This window comes from Stegostoma tigrinum, chromosome 12 (genome assembly GCF_030684315.1).
Source record: "Stegostoma tigrinum isolate sSteTig4 chromosome 12, sSteTig4.hap1, whole genome shotgun sequence".
In the NCBI taxonomy this organism is placed as follows: domain Eukaryota; kingdom Metazoa; phylum Chordata; class Chondrichthyes; order Orectolobiformes; family Stegostomatidae; genus Stegostoma; species Stegostoma tigrinum.
In genome coordinates this window covers 70,502,975-70,522,124 of record NC_081365.1, presented here as the reverse complement: position 1 = coordinate 70,522,124, position 19,150 = coordinate 70,502,975, and the positions used below count along the sequence as shown (strand labels likewise).

Sequence of the window (19,150 nt, the reverse complement as noted above, 5' to 3'; positions counted from 1 at the left end):
GGGATCTTCGAACGCTACGGCTCGATTGGAAATTCCATGGGGGAGCTTGATAGGTGTTTTCTTTTTGTTGGACAAAGCCGCTGAAGGATGTGCAGACTTCAGTGGATAATTGGGAAATGGTTTTGAGATACAGGGTCAGCCATGCGAGAAAATATTGAAAGTAGACAAAGAGGGGAGAATGAAGACTCTGTTTTCCATTGATATAAATAGTCCCTTGTCACGGGCAGCAGTTGAGGCCAAAACGTTGTCTACCTCCTCCTTACAAACATTGTTCCTGGAGCTAAAGGGGTCAAAGGTCACGGGGAGAAAGCAGGAAGCCATGATCACATTGAGTGGTGGAGCGGGCTTGAAGGGCCAAATGGCTGCCTACTGTTCCTAGTTTCAGCCTTTCTCTATTTCTCTTCCCAGTTGGTGTAGGAAGGCTTGACCTTGAGGATGGGCCGATGGTGGGAGGAGGGTTGATGTGCAGGGGTGAGTTGAGGCAGGAAGTCACATGATGGTACCTACAGGAGGATGACCAATCAGCATTGACCACTTAGCTGCTGAGTGGCCTCCTGCTGCTCCCCCAGCCACACGTACAATGAAGTACAGGTTGGGAGAAATGTGTTAGCTTTCTTATTTCGAACCCCTCAAACTAGTGGTGTCAGTCTGCCATAGCAGATGCTCATGTTTGCTCATGAGGGGAGAAGGTGAGCAGGCAGTCAATCGTACTCTCACTGCTGACTATGGCTTCAGTGAGGTCTGACACCCAAATGCAATAATCTGTCCTCAATAAAAGTTACAGTCCTGTAGCTGCGGTGAGTTTTAATCACTTCACTATAGCAAGCACTCAGTTTATTTTTGCCTCCCCTTTAATTGCGAGGAGCAGAAGGTGCCTGTAGTTCTTGTGTTCAGGAATGTTTGCATTCCACAGATGCCTTTGGAAGTATTTCAATAGCAGAGTTTGAGAGAGAATGCACAACCCCCCAGAGAGGGCCACGGGTTTAGCAGGAGGTCAGCAACGAAGCAAGAATTCTTTCCCCTTGTTAGATGTTTCGGGTGGTGTGGGGGGTGCAGACTGGAGAGATCGACTCACGTTGTGATTTGAAAAACAAGAGCCTCTACTGCCTTTGGTGTTTGTTTCGTATCGGCTCTCCTGCCCCTCTGATGCTGCGTGGCCTGCTGTGTTCCTCTAGCACCACACTGCGTTGTCTGTCCTCCTCCTGCCCCTCTGATGCTGCGTGGCCTGCTGTGTTCTTCCAGCCCCACACTGTGTTCTCTGTCCTCCTGCTATGCAGAGAACCCAAAGCCCTTCACTCAGACAGGTAACATGAGGGTAGGGGCTCTGGTGAAGTGCAGGTTTTCTGATAGAAATGCATATTTTCAATCTGTGCGGGCAAGTGTGATATTGGCAAATTTCACCCAATCTCATGCCGCACAGTCAAACCTCTGGAAATACATTGAATTGCAGATTGCAGGATGGGGGTTGCTGGAGCTCAGCTGGCATAGGGGGAGTGGGAGTGAGACCCTCCAGCAGTCACCAGGATAACTTAATTTACCCAAAATATTGACTACTATATTGTAAAGATATGCTGTATGGTATTGAGAGCTCTAGCATATGGTTTATCTGTTCCAGGATCAGGGCATGCTTTGTTTTATGTTTGTTGTAACATCAAAAGCATATAAAAATGTTTTTTTTTTGGCTTGGTCTTGACTGGAGGTTGCCTTTAAATGCAGGAGAAATGGTGAGAAGTGAGATCCTGCAAGACTTCATCGGACCTTTGACCTCTCAGATCTCCCTGACTACAGAGTAGATTGTCAACTCTGGGTCATAAAGCTGGAAGCTGCATTGGGTGACCTGCTGCCATTCAGTCCATCTCTAGGCCTTGCAATACCAATTGAACAGGGAAGAGGCTATATCTGGAAGAGTCTGTACACTTTCCTCTCAGTCCCCTGCCTGTCCATTTTAAGCACTTCCTAACAAAGAAGTGAAGAGGTGTTCAAAGAAAAAATCCCACTTCACCAAATGCTAGCCGGATTTGCTCCCTTGGATTTGTCTTCAATTCCTGAAACCTTTGGGACAATCCATGAGGATTGGTAAACCATGGTCTGCCTCATCTCTTAATGGACATTGTCTGCTGAAACCAAGTAGCCCAAGGAGCTTGGTTACAGCTGGGATGTACCATGGTGTCACCCCCATGTTTTATTCTTGTTGCCTGAATCGCCCGTTTGTTGGAGAGACAGACTGTTGGAGGAAAATGAACCTGCGTCCAGGCAGTGTGACCACATTGCTTACAGACTATGCCAGGAAGCACCCATTTTACAAGGTGACAGCAAGAGCTTGCGTTCCTGTGCTGTTTCTCCTGTCCATTGAGCACTGGAGCCGTTGCGGTCTGTGAAAACATGGCACTCAGTTTCCACGAAGCAAGTCCCCACAAATTGGTTTTTGCGTACTGTATAGGTAAATATTGGCCATTGCACCAGGCGGCCTTCCTTGTTCTTGACCAAAGTGTTGTGATGGGATGTTTTACGTCCCTCTGAGGCGATACCTTGGTTTAATATTAAACCCCAAACACAGCAGCTTATGGTGCAGAATTTTCTCAGTACTGTCCTGGAATGTCAACCTTGATTCATTGTGCTCAGTTCCCTGGAGCAAGGCTTGAATCTGTGACATTGTGCCAAGGCTGAGAGAGTCACTGAGACACAGCCGACACTAGGCAAACATAAGCAGTGTTTAAAATGGTGGTTGGATGGTCCACAACAATACCGTACGTTAATGTATATTCCTTTCTATGTTTCTTTGGCCTTCACCTGAAGCTGCTACCTATTCCCCAAATGCCACCATCCTCTGGACTGTCATCCCCTTATGCTTGATCTTGTCTGTGGTGGAGCAGACTGTAGCAACTACTCATCGCAGAGATGTTGCAGTGACCAGAATTCAGTCTAATATCCAGCTGGAGTTATTGGAAACGGATCAAGGAATCCCGCCTGATTTTTGTTTTCGGCTTCAGCTCCGCGTCCAGTCCTGAACCAGAGCCACTGGGGTATTTGAGGTAGTCCCAGCTGATCTGATTGTGGTCTCTGGTCCGCATTCCTGCCTGCCCTTCCCAATCCTTCATTCCCTGCCTCCGAGCACAAGGATCTGTCTGACTTGGCCTTGAATGGTTTCAAGGAGCCCACTTCCAGTGTCCTCTGTGGGAGAACGATTCCAAAGTTCAGTGACCCACTTTTTATTCTGAACTGTGTGGCCCAGATTGCCTCAAAAGGAGGAAAAGAATTCCTCTCAGCTTCCAGCCTGTCAAAACTTTTTCTTTAAAAATTAAGTTTGTAGCATGTGGATGGCACTGGCTAGGATAGCATTTATTGCTCTTGAGAAAGTGGTGCTTTGCTTAGTTTTGAATGACTGCAGTCCATGTGCTGTAAGGACTCTGGCCTATTGGGAAGGGAGGTCCAAACGTTTGCTCTTGGCACGCTAGTGGAACAGAGATGTATTTCTAAGTTGGAATTGCTTGCAGCTTCGAGAGGAAGTTGCAAATGGTGGTTTTGTACTCCCCCTAAGCATAGGCTATATGGATTTAGAAGGTGCTGTTGAAAGACCCCTTGCTGCAGTGCAGCTTGTTGATGATATGCACTGCTGCCCCTGTGTAAGGGTTGTGGTGGGAGTGGCTGTGATGCTGGCCAAGTGGGTTGTGTGAGATTGAGCATTGTTGCAGCTGCACTCATTCAAGGAAGTGGAGTGTGTTCCATCACATTCCTGACTATTACACGTCGTTTCTCATTTTTTGAAACTGCAGTTAAGCATAAGTTTAACCTAACCAATCTTCCCCCATCTGATAATGCTTCTAGGAATGATAAAAACCGAAAGAACTGTGGATGCTGTAAACCAGGAACAAAATAAAAGTTGCTTGAAAAGCTCAGCAAGTCTGGCAGCATCTGTGGAGGAGAAAGCAGAGGAAGGGTCACCGGACCCAAAATGTTAACTCTGCTTTCTCCTCCACAGATGCTGCCAGGCCTGCTGAGCTTTTCAAGCAAATTTGTTTTTGTTCTTCTGGGAATGATGTCCAATACAAGACCAAAACTACACACTACTCAACACTTCTAAGCTGCAGCAAGGTTCCCCTAGTTGTATGCACCATGCCCATTGCAATAAAGGTTGTTGTTGCATTTCCCTTCCCAATGACTTGCTGTGTCTGTCTACCAACGTATACAAGGACACCCAGATCCTAGTGTCTTGCAGTCCCACTCCAATCAATATTCCGCTTTTCTGTTCTCCCCGCCAAAGTGGACCTCATGAGATTGCCCACTTTTTATATTCTGCCAAATGTTCGCTCACTCATCCAACCTGTCGAAATCCTTTTTGCCAACTCTCTTTGACTTTGTTCCCATTGGTGTTTGTTAACATGACCCTCCCTCCCACAGCTAATGAGAAGGTGGGGACTCGCTGTAATACTAGTGAATGATTTGTGACTGCAAATCAAGCAATGTTTTCATGCATTGGGTATTAATTAAAAGTGCTGAAATGCCTTTTTTAAGCATAATGTTATTGAAACTATTGTTTTAACACCTCTGTAATTTTCTCTTGATTGCTTGCCATAGTGTCCTGGAGATTAGTCTTTAATTGCTGCAACTTCCAGGTGAATTCGTAACTCTGTCAGACAGCAGATAAGCTACAATGAGAGTAACTGTAGCAATTTTCATTCGTCAGCTTCCTGCCTACAAACATCACATGCACTAGGGAAGGCTGTGGTTGTAGAAAGATACAGTAGCAAAAGATTGCTGTGTGCTAACTGCTGTGCAGTAATTGCTAGCCAATTATGCTCAGAATGTATTTGTTTGGTACTGCCTTGCCGCTGGGGAATTATTATCTCAGCCAGAGTATTAGCAAACCGCAGGAATAAAATTAGCTGGGCGGGACATTGAGGGATGGAAAGCAGAAATTTCAAATGCATGCCGTTCTCTTGGGTTTGCTGACTGCTTTGTGGAAGTAATTCACTTAAGAACAAGCTGATCACTCTGCAATTAATGGCTGATGTTTAAAGGAACCACAGCATTGAGCAAGAAGGTTTATATCAAGCTGTGCTGCGTTGCTCAGTACAGGAATGATATATGATGAAATAAGGCTCCAAGCAATGTTTGTTCCTGAGTCAAGTATCCAATGTCAGAGTTCCAGATTTCTGTGGCTTCTACTAGATCTTGTGCTGATTTAAGAGTGTATTAGAATTCTGGCAGGATTACACAAGAGGTTTTCAGTTCCTCCAAAACTAGTACGTTTTGTAAACGGAGACCAAGAGTGAAGAGTATCTTCTGAACCGTCATAAGCAATGGGCAGACTGTGTGATGCTTATGTTATTGTAGTCCACTTTGTCCTCTCCCTTTACATCCATTCAGGGAAACTGGGCCTGCCATAGATTTCAGCAACAGTTGGGCAACTGCTGTGTGTTAGGATTCCCAAAGGAATGCACACACTGAAAGCAAAAGGTAGAATCATCCAGCTTCTACTGTCCTTAAATGCTTCCAAAACTCTGCTGGTATCTTAGCACGTACCAAATTCTGTTCATTCTGCATTCACTGACCCACATTGGCTTCTGATCCACCGGCATCTTCTTCACCCTTTTGTTCAAGTCCCATCATGGCTTTGCCCCTCCCTGTCTTGCGCCACTGTCCAGCCTCGACATTGCTCTAATTCTGGCCTTCTCCCTGATTTGTTTTGCCTTTTTCTAAAATGACTTGCCCATGGGATGTGGGGTTCCCCCGGCCAAGACAGCATTTAATGCCCATCGCTGATTCCGTGGAGAAGGTGCTGGTAGTGGTGAGCTGCCTTCTGAAACCACTGCGTGTTTTGGTGAGTCCAAGAAGGGAATTGGAGAATTTTGACCCAACAACAGTGAAGGAACGGTGATTTATTTCCAAGTCAGGGTGGTGAGTGGCTTTGAGGTGGTGCTGTTCCCATGTAACTGCTGCCCTTGTCCTTCTAGGTGGAAGTGGCCATGGGTTTGGAAGGTCCTCTTGAAGGAACCTTGGTGTGTTACTGCTGTGCATCTTGTTTATGCCACTGTGATCACTAGGCAGTGAGGGAGGGAGTCAAGGTTTAGATTAGAGTAGATTCCCTTACAGTATGGAAACAGGCCCTTCGGCCCAACAAGCCTACACTGCCCCTTGAAGCATCCCACCCAGACCCAGTCCCCCTATAACCCACACCCCCCTGAACTCTACGGGCAATTTAGCATGGCCAATCCACCCAGCCTGCACATCTTTGGACTGTGGGAGGAAACCAGAGCACCCGGGGGAAACGCCCGCAGACACAAGGAGAATGTGCAAACTCCACACAGACAGTCGCCCGAGACCGGGTTCGATTCCAGCCCCTGGCGCTGTGAGGCTGCAGTGCTAACCACTGAGCCACCGTGCCGCCCCTAGGTTGAAGGTGGAAGTGGTGCCAGTCAATTGGGGCTGCTTTGTCCTGGAGTGTGCCAAGCTTCTTGAGTGTTGTTAGAGCTGCACCCTTCCAGGCTAGTGGGGAGTTTTTAGCACAAGCCTGACTTGCGAATTGTAGATAGTGGCTAGACTTTGGAGACTGACAAAGTCTGTTACTCACATCAAGATTCCTAGTTTCTGACCTGCTCTTGTAGTCACAGTTATATGTATGATTTGTACAGTTTAGTTTCTGGTCAATGGTTAACCCACTCAGGATATTTATAAGCAGGGTTTGAGCAATGGTCATGCTACTAAATGTCAAGGGGAGGTTAGATTCCCTCATGTTGGCAATGGTCATTGTCCAGCACTTGCATAACACAAATGTTACTTGTCTCCGCACAACTGGGTATTGTCCAGATCTTGTTGCATTTGAACATTGATCGCTTCAGAGTCTAAGGGATCATGAATGGTGCCTAACATTGTGCAATCGTTGGTAAACATTCCCATTTCTGACCTAATGGTGGTCCTTGATGCAGCAGCTGAAGATGGTTGAGCCAAGGACACTACCCTGAGGAACTCCTGCAGAGATGTCCTGGAGCTAAGGTGACAGACCTCTAACAACTTCATTTTTCTATGTGTCAGGTATGACTCCAACCAGCGAGAGTTTGTCCCCTGATACCCATTGATTCCAGTTTTGTTAGGGCTTCTTCAGGCCACATTCGGTTGAGTATGGCCTTGATGTCAAGGGCTGTCACACTCACCTCACCTGGAATTCAGCTCTTCTGTCCATGTTTGAACCAAGGCTGTAATGAGGTCAGGAGCTGAGCGGCCCTGGCGGAACCCAAACTAGCCGTCACTGAGCAAGTGCTGCTTGATAGCACTGTTACTGACACCTTCCATCACTTTACTGGATATCAAGAGTAGATGGATGGAATGGGTTGGATTTGTCCTGCTTTTTGTGGACAGGACATACTCAGGCAATTTTCCAATATATCGGGTAGATGTCAGTGTGGTAGCTCTGCTGGATGAGCTCGGCTGGGGAAATGGCATATTCTGCAGCTCAAGTCCTCAGTACTATCACCGGAATCTTGTCAGAGCCCAAAGTCCTTTCGACATCCAGTGCCTGAAGCATTTCCTTGATATCATGTGGAGTGAATTGAATGGGCTGAATACTGGCATCTGTGATGCTGGGGTCTACTGGAAGAGGCTTTCATTCTTTGTTCATTCATGGGATGAGGTCATCGCTGGCTGTGCAGCATTTATGCCATGGGGCATTTCAGAGTCGCGTTGCTGTGGGTCTGGAGTCACATGTAGGCCAGACCAGGTAAGGATGGCAGTTTCCTTTCCTAAAGGACATTAATGAACCAGATGGGTTTTTACCCCAACATTCGACAATGGATTCGTGGTCATCGTTAGATTCCTAATTCCAGATTATTTTTTACTGCATTAAAATTCCACCGTTTGCCCTGGCAGGATTCGAACCTGTGTCCCCAGAACATTATCTGGGCCTCTGGATTAACAGCCCAGTGATAATACCACTAGGCCATTGCCTCCCCCAAAGCTGAGATGGATCATCCACTTCTGGTTAAAGATTGTTAGAAATACTTCAGCCTTATCCTTTAAGACGTGTCAGGTCTTCTAAATGGACACTACCTCACGCATCGGAACACCACCCACCACGTACATGGCAGAAACTCATGTGACCTTGGCCGATGCTGTCTATCTCGTACGCTGCAGACAAGGATGCCCCGAGATATGGTATATTGGCACAGCACTCTGTTTCTGTCAGACACACACACACACGTGCACGCTCTCACACAGTCACACTCCACCCACCCACCCACCGCCGCTGCTCTCTGACTGCACGCACGCACACAAATCTATGGGGTTAGTTTGCATTTGCAGATTTTTAATTGCGGATATATTCTGTTTTGTTCAAAAAGAACACTGGCATTTTTAAAATTCCTACCTTGGAAATAAAACCAGCCTGACTCCACGTTGATACACAGTCAGATTTTAAACAAGGCCGCACACCCAGAATGCATTGTGTGACCTGGGATGTCACCTCTGATATGCTGAGGGAACTGATAAAACCTTTTTGTTATTTCTTGGCAGTGACATGACAGAAATTCTGGAATTCACATTTTAATCATTTCTGACTGATTGAAGATTTAACAGCCATCTGAGATGGGCTGAGAGGTGGCAGATGGAGTTCAACCTGGATAAATGCGAGGTGATGCATTTTGGAAGGTCGAATTTGAAAGCTGAGTACGGGATCAAGGATAGGATTCTTGGCAGCGTGGGGGAACAGAGGGATCTTGGTGTGCAGATACATAGATCCCTTAAAATGGCCACCCAAGTGGACAGGGTTGTTAAGAAAGCATATGGTGTTTTGGCTTTCGTTGACAGGGGGATTGAGTTTGAGTCGTGAGATCTTGTTGCAGCTCTATAAAACTTTGGTTAGACCGCACTTGGAATACTGCGTCCAGTTCTGGTCGCCTTATTATAGGAAAGATGTGGATGCTTTGGAGAGGGTTCAGAGGAGGTTTACCAGGATGCTGCCTGGACTGGAGGGCTTATCTTATGAAGAGAGGTTGACTGAGCTCAGACTTTTTTTATTGGAGAAAAGGAGGAGGAGGGGGGACCTAATTGAGGTATACAAGATAATGAGAGGCATAGATAGAGTTGATAGCCAGAGACTATTTCCCAGGGCAGAAATGGCTAGCACGAGGGGTCATAGTTTTAAGCTGGTTGGAGGAAAGTATAGAGGGGATGTCAGAGGCGGGTCCTTTACACAGAGAGTTGTGAGAGCATGGAATGCGTTGCCAGCAGCAGTTGTGGAAGCAAGGTCATTGGGGACATTTAAGAGACTGCTGGACCTGCATGTGGTCACAGAAATTTGAGAGTGCATACATGAGGATCAATGGTCGGCACAACATCATGGGCTGAAGGGCCTGTACTGTTCTATGTTCTATGTTCTATCTTCGGTTTGTTCATCACTGCATCAGTTCTATGACCTTTGATCTTTTGCTTATAAATGCTGCGTCCAATCCCACCTCTCTCTCTGGCACCTGTAGAAGGAGCGAGACTCCAAAAGTTTGTGTCCTCAAAAACCTGTGGACAATAACATGGTGTTGTGTGATTTTTGACCTTGTCCTTTAAGGAAGATGGAAGGTACTGGCAGTTTTGGAACAGCTGAGTCTGGAGGTTAGACCATGAGTCAAAAATTAGTGCATGGATTTTGAAACAGCAGCTGTGAGAGTCCCAGAAATGAAACATGAAACCAGTGTACTTTAAGTCTCCCTACTTGAAACCCATATAAGCATGAGATTTCTCCCTGGGATCTGAACGAGAGATTTATGTGCAGCATTACATAATGTGTGCAGGGTTACTTCTAAAATGCATTGATGACACAGCACCCATGATGGGATTCAGGCAGCGTCTCTGCTGGAATGCTGTTACACACAGACCCTTGGCCAGGTTTCCCACGTTGTCCCGGTTCTCGGAGAGATACACTGAATCATTAAACTCCCAAGATGGGTGACTCCCCTACTTCATTCACTGCAACATGTTAGCTTAGAAACAGATCCCTTCCCTTGTTTTGGTCCCTTACTTTTCTGCGAGACCCAGGTAAACATAATCAGAGCAAATTTAACCAGATTTCCTTGAGTCCCCAAAGTACGAGTTTATTAATTAAGGAACACAAGAAGAACCAGCAACGCTAAGAGGTGAGTCCAAAAAGAGATGGAAGAGAAATTGAAAACTGTGCAGGTCAGTTTGTGAAACGTCTACAGAGTGGATGGTTGAACATTGTGACTTTAGCAGTAGGGCTGCTCTTGGGTCAGCAATCAATTTCGAGTTTTTTTTAGTTTTCAGCTTGTTTGAAATTCTGTGGTTCTGTTTCCTTTTCCCAGTACCTGAATTCCAGCATCCAAGGTGATACCTAACTGGGTAACTTCTTGCAGTCAGTGAGGGAGTCTCTTTGCTTGCAACACTGGGGTAACTAGTGGATAGTTCTTTGACCGTGACCATCCCAGCATCCTAATGTTTGAATCCAGGCTCGTTCCAACAGTGCACAACAGTGCTCATTCTTTGGATATCACCAAAGGCAATACCAGCATAGTTTGCATTCCTTTCTTTTTGCTACACATGGGTAACTTAAACCACTGGTATACATGCTCAGTCTCACTGGCATACTCAGTAGACTTGAAGCTGGCATTTTAATTCTGGCTCTTGCGTATTCTACAAAGGGAAAAACCAAAAAAAATGTTTGCAACATAAACCTCAAGAGGTCATCAACCCTTCATTATCTTTGTAGTCATGAGAGATCACAGTCCATTTTGACTTGTGTGTCTCTCCCCCTCCCTCTCTCCCTCCATCCCTCCCTTCTCCACCCCCCTTTTCTTTTTAGCTGGCTGTTGCTTGAAGTTCCCTTTGCATCTGTAGTTAGGAAATCCCTTGGGTGTCCAGACACCCACTTATTTTACATATACAGCCGCAATTTAAAAAAGAAAAACCTTTAGAATTACAGATTCGAAGTGTCTGTTGTATTTCAGGGTTCTTACCCATGGGCATGATAATCTGTTGATCATTGGACAAAGGACCCGAACAGCAGCCATCTTACCAACAAGCAGAGATAGCTAATTGGTCAAGATCCACCATTTGAAGGTGTTTTTCTGAATGTGTTGCCTGGACTTTTAAAGCTATTTGGCAGTTTTGCAGCTGAAAACAATTGTAATGCCGTCTTCAAGTCTGTACACGTGATTGTTGTGTAGCATGAGTAAAGGAATGCCAGCTATACTGGTATTGCCTGGAGCAATATCCATATACACAGAATTCTAATTTTAATGTTGAATCGCTGCACTGTGTTGGAGCTCTATTACAGCAGTGGCTCTCAACCTTGAAATCCCACATTGACAAAAACCAGGCCCCAACTTTTTCTGAGGTGCGTTATTTTTTAACCTGCATTTTATTGTTGAACATTCTTGGAAATTTCAGGGACAGTAAAAATTGCAGTGCTTTCTGCTGAGACTAAGTAGTATTGCTGAATTGTAGTGAGGAAGTGAATTGTGAGAAGCCTGTGATTGCATTCCATTGGCAAGCGTGTCAGCTCTTGGTGTTGCACCTCGACAGTGTTTGTGCCGCACCAGTGGGGCACGTCCTAGTGGTTGAGAAACACACTGTGTTGGAGAGTGGGAAGGGTGAATGTGGATGAAGCAACTCCAGAGCGAATCGAGACGGGGCCGATGCAGCTCCCTGAGGCAATGACGTGGCCAGTGCAGGGTTTCACAAACTTGCTTTGTATATCGCAGCTATAAGAGATAATGGGAACTGCAGATGCTGGAGAATTCCAAGATAATAAAATGTGAGGCTGGATGAACACAGCAGGCCAAGCAGCATCTCAGGAGCACAAAAGATGCTGCTTGGCCTGCTGTGTTCATCCAGCCTCACATTTTATTATCTTGTATATCGCAGCTACCTCTTTGAGGAGGCAGTGAGAGTCTGTAGGTTGGTGGCTCCCTCTTGCACTTGTTACTCAGTGGACAGGAAAGGGCCATTTGGAATCAAATGGTAGCCTCTGTATTGACCACCCCCTATCCTCTAAATGTTACCAAGCCACATTTGTCCTGCCTATGTAATTTGCATAAGTTGGCTGTTGTTTCAGGATTGAATCCATCGTCACAGCTTCCCATTATTGATGTTATCTTCTTGTCCTCTAGGCTGTGTTTGATGTTTTTTTCTCCCCCCCTCTTTTTTTTTAAAACTTTCTCACTAACCCACCCCCTTCACCGCTCCCTGATTTGCCTCCCTAAGTCTGTCCTCTCTCCCTCTCAGCCCTCCTCTTAAGCTGCTGCTAAAAATCCCACGACTTTGACCCAGGTTCTTGTCACCTGTCCCTCATGTCTCCTCAGGCTCAGTGTCAGACGTGTGGAAATCTGTAATTCTCTTTGAGAAATGTGCTGAGCCGATTAACTTGCGGAAAACTGAGGTGGATGGTTTTGTGCGGAGTAAGAATATATGCGATAGGATATGGGGTTGAGGTAGAACTCGGCCAAGGTATGACTGAAGAACAGAAAGCTGCTTCCAGATTTGCCCCTCTGTCTGCGTTAAATTGGCAGTTGTTAAGTTCCTAGTCCAGCATCATTGTCACTCACTTAACTATCCTTACTTTCAGTATTGCCAAAGTGTGCGCTCGCTGGAGAAGATTGACCATTGTGGTATCTTTTGCTGGGTATTGAGTAGGTACCTGAGTAATAGCAGAATGATTTATTTATTGACGAAATATTTATTGTTGAAATGGCTAGGAGATGTTGAAGATGAGACAGTAGTTTTGTAAGCGTGCTGAGCTCTGTTATATTTTTTGAGGAGAGGAGTGATGACAGATTTTATAGAGAGAGGCAACCCCTCGAGCTAACAGTATTGACTGATAAAGGGATCAGGACGAGGAGCTGTGCGGTCAGCAGATTGGAATGCGGTCAATGGAGCAGGAGGTGGGTCTCATGGTTAAGATCAGCTCAGAGTTTGAAGGAGTTGCAGTCAGTAAAAACCACTGAAGTGTTTGATCAGCTGTGATAGTATTGAATAGCAGGGCAGATTTTAAAGGCTGAATGGCTTGCTGCTGGCCTTATGTTCCAATGAGATGAAGGGAAGATGGGAGAGAAACTAGAGAAAGATAGAGTTTTGGGCTAGTGTATTGGATGGAGCTATAGAGAATATTTGCAATGGTGGCATTATGGAATACAAGCTCAAGTGAGCGAACATACAAGAACATGACATGAAATCCTTGCAGTGCTATCTGATTATATGGAGGTCAGTCACATTGTTTGCTGATCCCTGATGGTTTTCAGTGATAATAAATTCAGTTAAATCCATGGGAACTGTTATAGAATAACATGACATATTTAAACAAAAAGATGAAAGACAGATCTTTTAGAAGCTGAAACATAGGGAAGGTGATGGCCTAGTGGTATTATCACTAGACAATAAATCCAAAAACTCGATTAACATTCGAGAGACTTGGGTTCAAAACCAGTCATGTCAGGTAGTGGAATTTGAGTTCACTTTTAAAAAAACTGGAATTAAGGATCTACTGAAGACCGTAAATCATTGCTGTTTGTTGGAAAAACCCACCTGGCTCGCTAATATCCTTCAGGGAAGGAAATCTGTCACCCCCACCCCCTCCTGCACATGACTCCAGACCCACAGCAATATGGTTGGCTGTCAACTGGCCTCTGAAATGGCCTCCTGAGCCATTCAGTTCAAGGGGAGCTAGGGACAGGCAACAATTGCTGGCCATGAGCGAATAGCAAAGATGATTACCCTCAGTGTGCAGGAAATCTTCCCTCCTGTTTTTGTCCTCCATTTTCCACTCTTCCAACCCCAAACCAAAGTATTCATCCAATGGGGTGTGTCACTGAATACGGACCTGCGGGGGCTCCATGTGAATTGAAGGCAGCTCCCTGTGATAACCTCATCAGCCATTCAAGAGAAGTGTGGAAAGGGATAGAGTAAGGCTTCTTCCAAAGAAAAAGGGGCTTTTAGTTTTGTCAAAGTTTAGCCGTGAGGAGGGTATATCGCGCCTCACGTTCCATGTTCTGTTTTTCATTTTTATGAAACCAGACAACTGCTATTCTGGAACAGTTCCCATGGATTTAACTGACTTCAGTATGATTGTTCAGTGACCCCTGATGGTTTCTAATGTGACCTGACCCCCTGATGATCGCAGGGCGCCTCAAGGATTTCATCTCCTGTTATTGAGTGTTCGAACTATCGAGGTTGTTCAGTTTGTGTCATTACAGTCATCTGAGGGTTCAAGATACGATGTATTCCTGGCTGAGACCAAACCATAGAATCCCTACAGTGTTGAAACAGGCTCTTCGGCCCAACAAGCTCACACCGACCCTCAGAGCATCTCACCCAGACCCATCCCCCTATAACCCACCTAATCTTCACATCCCTGAGCACAGTGGGTAGTCTAACATGGCCAATCCACCTAGCCTGCACATCTTTTGACTGTGGCGGGAAACCGGAGCATCCGGAGGAAATCCACGCAGACACGGGGAGAATGTGCAAACTCCACACAGACCGTCGCCCGAGGGTGGAATCGAACCCAGGTCCCTGGTGCTGTGAGGCGGCAGTGCTAAACACTGAGCCGCTGTGCCACCCCCAGACATTGTTGAAGCTGTTGCCTTCTGGGTTAAACCAAATTTCCCTCTTCCTCCTTCGGGTTGACATTTCCAGGTGAGATTTGTGACTGACGCCTGTCCCTCTGTGTACCCTGGTTCATTCACCCTTCGCAATGGTGCTCTTTTGGCGGATTGTGCTTGGTATAAGCTGGCTGCCTCTTCCGCCCGGCAGATTCAATGGTCAATATCGGGCAAAAGCGTATCAAGGTGGGCTTGAAGACGCACTAACAGAAACGCTGCAGGTGCTGGAACCAATAAAGCTGGGGTGGGGGGGAACGAATAAACTTAGCAGGTCAGGCAACATTCATTGGAGAGAAACAGAATTGACATTTTGGGTCAGAACCGAGGAAAAATAGAAAGGTAAGAGTTTTGAGCATGTGGGAAGAGGACAGGAAAGTGGAAGGTTATCTGTGATAGGGTGGAGTCCAGAGGGGCTTAAATACCTGAAGTTTAGAAGATGCAGTGAGGTGTCAGTACTACTTTGGGATCTATTGGAAAGAAGTGATGCGTTTGTATGAACAAAGAGCCATTCATAGCACATCTTCAATGTTCAGGACCATCCCATAACCAATGGAATGGAGTCACACAGGCTGCAGTGAGGTCATGACCTGACGATGAACTAGGATGATGCGGGGTTCAGGGGTGAATAGTGACCAAGACCCTGGGGGGAGCAGCCCTGCTCCAATCCAACATCGTGCTGGGAGGTCTTCTAACTCCTCCCCCGCCAAATGGCTTTTACTTTTAATTCAAAACTTCAAAAGCAACATTGGACCAAATGTTGTGATGGCAGTAGGCTGCTGTTGAGCTGTATGACCTGTCAGAGTACACAGACTGGTGTGGCCCTGAGGACTGATGGAAGTGGAAGTCTAACTTTCAATTCTTCCTTTAGCCTTTTCCACCAGCCGCCATCACCTCCCTGGATTCTTTAGCTCCGATTTGATCGCCCCTTCCGGCTCCTGCCTTCCACCCCGTGAGCCGCTGTTTGAACGTAGAATATGCAGTAGTTCAAAGCTTTTAAATTCCTGATGATCGCCGCCTCCTTCGATGTGTGCTAACCTCACACTACCACATCAGTTGAAAGTCAGCTTTGTGGGCTGTTGTTTATGGCCTGCAGAAATGAGTGGCATGCAGAATGTATTCCTGTTGAGAAGCTTAAGCATTCCGCGCAGAACCCTCCTCCTCTCAGAGACCTGTGCTGTTAAAGTGCTGATAGCGAAGATGGATTGGAGAAAATCAGGCCTATAATCTCTTAAGCTAGACGTCTGAGACGTGGGCTTTTAGGGCTGAGTGAAGGAAGAGTGGAACTTGAAGGGGGATAAAAGACCCCTGGAAAATCCAGAGACATGATCTGTGTCTTTGTATTTCGAACGTAAGCAGAAAAATTCCAGACACCTTGTTCAGACATCTCATTGACAAAGCTGTGGAGCAGGTGGGACTTGAACAGCAGATTCGTTCAGCAACAGGGCAAGCTGAGACTGCCCAAGGTCCCTGTTGATAGGGTTAGAGTGGAGCTCTTCTTCTGGTTTGGCAAAATGGCTGTTGGAGTGAACTGTTCCCCTTCGGTTGCGACATCAGCCCCAGGTATGTCCTGCAGAATCAGGAAGTGCTCCAGCCTTTCACAACCCTACGCACACAGTTTGCAAAGTAGGGCAGCCATGGTCGAAGTGATGCTTGGGTGACTGGCAGCAGGGGCTTGGTTTTTCTGAGGGGAGCACTCTTGTGTCTGGTGCCTTTGTTCTGGGGCTACCCTAGTGCTCTGTGCCCACTGCAATGCTGACAGTGGCATTAGAAGCCCCTGTCTCTTATTCCAGCAGCAGAGGGAGCTGGCCATTCATAGGCTGGCCTGATGGGCAGCGCTAAACTTGGCATCATCACTACACTGTCTCGGTTGTGCGATTCTCTACGCTTGGAGCACAGACCAGAATGATGGCTGCCATTTGTCCTGTGGAATGAGGGCTCTTGTTGATGTGAAGGAATAAAAGAGTCAAAGGAAAGCACTTGCATTTCTATAGCGCACACAGAGAGACACCGCACACACACACACAAACACACTGCATGGCAGTCAGTGTGTTCCATTCTCATTGGAAGTAGTGTCGCTGTTCTAAAATAGGAGCTACACCAGATACACCACTGATGATTTGTTATCGAGTCACAGAAGATGTATGGCAGAGAAAGAGGCCATTATGTCTCTGAAATCGTAATCCTACGGCACATTGTTTTGTCCATAGCCCCACGCTTGAGGTGCATTCTCTCAGCACTTGTAAAGGAATTGAGGGTTTCTGCCCCTTTCAGGCTGAGAGTTCCAGGTCCCTACCATAAAGTGGAGGAAGAAGGCGCATTTAGGTAAATGTCACCTTGCATTCTGTCAGTCCCAACTGAATTAGCTACAAAGCTAACAATCGCAAATGAATGTGACACTCCACATTGGTGAACACCAGGAGCCCACCGAAAATGAGTGAGCAATCAGATTATGGGTTGCAGCTCGAGAGCAGACAATGGAGCACTGCTCTTGGAAAATAGAGGAATGGAGTATTTTTTATTTATCTGAGACCATAAGACTGAGAACGTGCATTTAGTTGGACTCCAGATCAGAAAAGCAGCAGCTTCTCACTGTTCTTGATGCAGTACCAAGTCAGATCCTGCGTTCTGCTGTTGGCCAGCTGATTGTGAAGCAGCCCGCACTTGTTTTGATGCTTGCAGGGATGTGATGGCCTAGTGGTATTATTGCTAGCCTATTAATCCAGATGCCCCCAGTAATGTTCTGGCGATCTGGCAGCAAGTGGTGGAATTTGAATTCAATAATTAAAAAAAAACAAATCTGGAATTAAGAATCTAATGATGGCCATAAAACCATTACCAGTTATCAGAGAAAAACCTATTTGGTTCAGTCTCGTCCTTTAGGGATGGAAACCGCCATCCTCACCTGGTCTGGCAGACATGTGACTCCAGACCCACAGCAATGTGGTTGACACGTAACTGCCCTCTGGGCAATTCGGGAATGGCAGCGAATGCTGGCCTGGTTAATGATGTCCTCATCCCATGAATGAATAACAAAAAAAACCTTTTGCCACACAGTGAGCGCTTGGGCCGAAGATACACTGTCTGAGACTGGGGTGGAGGCAGGTTTGACTCTGCGAAAGGGAATGAGATGCTCATTTGAAACAATGCACTGAACTGGAGAGCTGGTGCCGACACGATGGGCTGAATGGCGTGTAGCAAGGAAAGAGTAGGAGCCAAGTGGTGAAGTGTGTGGAAGAGTGATGTTTCCAAACAGTAGCCTGCCTCCCCGCTGACACACACAGACAGCACTGCGTACCATCTGCAGTACTGCAAGGCTCTTTCAGCACCACCTGCACAACACAGAAAGACATCAGTCACATGTACACCACCGTCTGCAAGACCCCCCTCCAAGCCAGTCACCGTCCTGACCTTGAATTAGATCGCTATTCCCTCTCTGTCACTGGGTCAAATATTGGAGACACTTTCTAACAGCACTTTGGGTGTTCCAACCCCACCCCTTCCAAAGCACTACAGTCATCAAGCAGATAAACTCACCACCGCCATCTCAAGAGATGGGCAAGAAATACTGACCCTGTCTGGGGGAGTCCCATCCTATGAATGAAGAGAAAGGAATTTTCCTAAGGTTACTACGGTCGGGCCTCTTGCTTTGGAGGGGAAAATGTGCAATTTTTTCAAGTTTCCTCAGAGGAAGCGTAGTGATCAAGATCAGTACAGGAAGGACAGATCCACTGAAAAGCAGAGAGACTGAAAGTGAAATGTGGCCTTTCTCCTTTCAGCTGGGAGGAGTTTTCCAGTTTTAATCAAGTGCCTTGAATGGGACCACTCCTGAGTGCAAGCAGTTGGCTGTCTCCCACACGCATGTCCGAGAACAGCCCTGATGAGACCATGTTTTTGTTGCAATACCAACATTTCCCCAATCACCCATAACCACTGCTCACCTCTACCTAGTGCTTTTTAATATAGGAAAACTTCCCTAGGCATGTTTAACTCACAGTTGAAGCTGAGCTGTGGGAGATATTAGGAGGGCTGACTAAAATGTTGAATCAAAGAGTTAAGTTTTAAGGAGTGTATGAGAGGAGGGAAACATGAGAAAAGGGAGAATTGCATAAAAGAGGAATATCAAATCGAACAGGAATAACTTGTTGAATGACAGCATTCATATTAAAAGTATTCTCCTTTATATTTAAGGTATTCATGTTTTCATTTTTAATGGCCTGCTCTGACCTCTGAGAATTTTGGGCTTTAATTGAAGAAGTGAAGTGTTGCCCTGTGGCCTGTGGAAAAATGTTTTTCCTGGAATTTAAAATCCTGTAATTTCATCCCCAGCTGTGCTGCTACCAGCCCCGACACCACAGGCTTAGGAGAATGAGACTACAAAGTAAATTGTGTTTCCAGATTTCACTTCAGAGCAGCCAAACACACACATTAAGTTGTCTCCTGGTTCTCAATTAACCCAAACCAAGAAAGGACATAGGATCATGGAGCATAGAAACAGACCCTTCGGTCCAACTCGTCCATGCCAATCAGATATCCCAGTCTGACCTCATCCCATT

At 46.2% G+C, this 19,150-nt stretch overlaps 1 protein-coding gene across 3 annotated transcripts in view; it reads left to right on the top strand.

The window, feature by feature from the left end:
• The window catches only part of shroom2a (shroom family member 2a), a 191,374-nt gene that overhangs the window by 59,570 nt on the left and 112,654 nt on the right, over window positions 1-19,150 (top strand). The window contains exon 1 of one of the 3 annotated variants that reach the window (XM_048540706.2): window positions 11,270-11,335. The exons of the other annotated variants lie outside the window; for them this stretch is intronic. The gene's annotated coding sequence lies outside the window, so the exon portion shown is untranslated. Of the gene's footprint in view, window positions 1-11,269; window positions 11,336-19,150 lie in introns of those variants that run through there. 3 annotated transcript variants of the gene reach the window in all.